The sequence below is a fragment of the Helianthus annuus genome, chromosome 13, assembly GCF_002127325.2.
Source record: "Helianthus annuus cultivar XRQ/B chromosome 13, HanXRQr2.0-SUNRISE, whole genome shotgun sequence".
Lineage (NCBI taxonomy): Eukaryota > Viridiplantae > Streptophyta > Magnoliopsida > Asterales > Asteraceae > Helianthus > Helianthus annuus.
The window spans coordinates 19,139,229-19,142,415 of NC_035445.2; the positions used below are offsets into that span (position 1 = coordinate 19,139,229).

Genomic DNA, 3,187 nt, shown 5'->3' on the forward strand with positions numbered 1-3,187 from the left:
GTATGTACTATTAGTAAACAGGACTTATGCTTTATCTTTGTAAAAGATACATAATAAAATGAAATTTCAAGTATGTCAAGACGTTTGTAATGAAAGAAATTTTATGGCACGAATTTCCGCTGTGACTTTTTGTCAAATACGAATTAGGGTCTAACACTGTATGAGATGGTGTAATGGTTTACGTTCACAGTTCATAATATGTTGGTGCTTGTGTATCATGATGTTATTTGTTTAGAATTGGTTAAATGAATAAGTATTACAGTTACGTCATGTCAATCTGGTAACATGTGATTCATGGATAAAGTTCTGATGTTGTTGATCATTGTGTAACGACTGTAGACGATTAGGGTTTTCTATGTTTGAAACTGATACGCGGCGTAACTGTGACAACTGGCACCAAACCGGTAACTTCCGTACACTTTAATTATTATTTAATAACTACAATTATGTGCTTAATTGTCAGCAATGTCTGAACACATGTTAAACAAGTGAATTCATGCACGTTGTATACTACAAAATATTGCTTTATGCATAAACGAGAGCGTTGCGTCAAAAAAAAAAATACTAAGTAAACTCACCGGTAAGACACAATGTGTCAACAGAACTGCAGAAAGCAGTCAGACATTAGAATGGAGGCCTAGGTGTAGGTCCTACGACAAGAATACATTAAAACCCAAGAATACATATAAGGGTTTAATTTATAGACATTGCGAAAGCAAAAATAAGCACTAAAAGCACCCGAAACACACTTTAAGAGCAGAACTAATTACGACAAAACTGCGAAACGAACGCTGATGGCCGCCCGGATAATATTTAATCCCACAAATATTCTGTTATGATTAAAATTTAATTTTAATCAGGTTCGTGTTAAAAAAAATAAGTTAAAACGCTTAAAAACGTTATTTTTTTCATGTTTAAGCGCGTACCGTGTGTTCCTACGCGACACAGTGCTTACACTGCAAAACGCAGACAACGCAGAAAACCTAGGAATATGCTAGGAATATTCCAGGAATATGCCAGAAATATGCTAGGAATATTCCAGGAATATGCCAGGAATATTCCAGGAATATGCCAGGAATATGCTAGGAATATTCCAGGAATATGCCAGGAATATGCTAGGAATATTCCAGGAATATGCCAGGAATATGCTAGGAATATTCCAGGAATATGCCAGGAATATGCTAGGAATATGCCATATGGAATGTCTATAAATACCTTGAGATGGCACATTAGACAATTCACCACCCAACACCATAAAACTACTCTCTCCTCTCCCTCAAAAACTTTCGGCCAAACACCCCTTGATCATCCATCATATTTTTCGATTTTGTTCTTCACATTCCAACATCATACAAGTGTCAAGTGTCACGCATAAGAAGGCTTGGTACACTCGGAGATCGAAGGACCTCATCCTCTAGCTTTTATCCACTTCATTTGCGCTTAGATTCCTCCCTAGCCTCGAGCTAGTGGTATGTTACTTAATACACCTTCTTGAACTATTTTGAAGTGGTTAATGTGATGTGTAATGATTAAAACTCGAAATCTTACAAAATGGTTCATTAAAGTCTACTAAAAACATGAAAAACGATGGTTAAAAGCTCACTAGTTGTGTAAATGTTGTAGTAATTGAAATTTGTGATTATTTAGACCCGATCTATGTTGTGGTAGCTCGGATCATCGTTTAACCCGGTTTGGTCGTGATCATGAATCATGACATAAGGTTGTTTTGAATGAAACAAGGGTTAAAGGGTGAAGCTCTACCACATACGAATCATGAACTTGTGTAAAAGTATTTTTACTTGTGAAATAATGTTTAAAACTAGCCAATCTATGTATCTACAAGTGGTATTTTCAAAAGACCAAGCGTCAAAAGAAATCACATGTTCTAAACCGGATCTTACACAAACAAAAGTGATTTTTGTGAACAAACAAGTGTGTGGACACTTGTGTAACAAAAGTTTTAACAAAGAAATAATTTTCGTAAAAACCGACTAGAAGTTGTGGAACTTCATATTCTTTAAAAATAAAGTTTTTAAGAAATTAAACTTATTTTTAAAGATAACAAGACTTACTAAATGTGCTAGTAAATTACTACACATTTTTGTAAATATTCGAGTTCATGAAATGGGGAAAATTAGTGATTGTTGTTGATGGTTATTGTTGATAATTGTTGTTGGTGATTATTGACGATTTAAAAGAAAATAAACACATGTTTTGAAAACATGGGAAAACTTCATTTTTAGGGGAAACTCTGTCAAAATTTTTATAAATTTTGACACTTAGAAAAATATAAGTTTTTGAGAAACTTATTCCCTAAAAATGTAATTAAGATTATTACCAAGGTTTCCCTAATTTTTGGTGATAAGAAATGAGGATTTCTTCAAGAATAAAAATGGATATAAGTATGTATATTTTTGAGAGAAAAATATATATTATTTTATCACCAACTTCTGTGCTAAGTGTATATAGTATGTGTTATACGAGCTAGCGTATTAAGACGTAAAAATACACTAAATACTCATGAGGAGTATAAACATGAAAATACACATACAATATACAAGACACATAATTCGGGTGCAAAGTGCAAAACACAAAAGACTTATATTTATTCGTAAGAAAATAATATAAGTAAGACATTTAGTTAAAAATATAAAATATTTTTAACACAAGAAAATATACACAAAAGTGAGTGACTGAACTTGTGCGACGTAAGTCTAGTGACTAACGTTAAGAAAACGCGTATAGGTTACGACGTTAATTAAGCAAATCCGGTGAAGTTTACGACGCACAGGAACGCAAAGTTGTGAGTTCATGCTCCCCCTTTTCTTTAACTGTTTTTGTTTTACACTTCGGGGGTGAAATACATGTCACAAATTGAATATTGTTTGCATATGTCATGATGGGTACAAAAACATTCAAGTGAAACATTCCAGACCATGTCTCGAATAGGGTACCATAAGCACCATTAATCAACGTATACATTCAGACCGCGAAACAAAAGGTTAGATCTAATGGGTTTCAGGCAACCCCACTCTTGGCCTACTTCTACCAATGAGTGCTTCTGTGTCTCAGTCAAGTCGACAAAAATGCCTAGGTTTGGTGGCTTCCTATGTCGTGACATATGTTAGTGGCCTTGCAAACCACTAGCAAAACTCACACATTCAAACAGTCATAGTACCCAGTTATA

At 34.1% G+C, this 3,187-nt stretch overlaps 1 long non-coding RNA gene across 1 annotated transcript; it reads left to right on the plus strand.

Moving 5' to 3' along the window:
* Window positions 1-1,261: 1,261 nt before the first annotated feature.
* LOC118485426 lies at window positions 1,262-2,937 on the plus strand. Its single transcript, XR_004876043.1, has 2 exons — window positions 1,262-1,469; window positions 2,746-2,937. It is a non-coding gene; the product is annotated as an uncharacterized LOC118485426 (long non-coding RNA).
* Window positions 2,938-3,187: the final 250 nt, after the last annotated feature.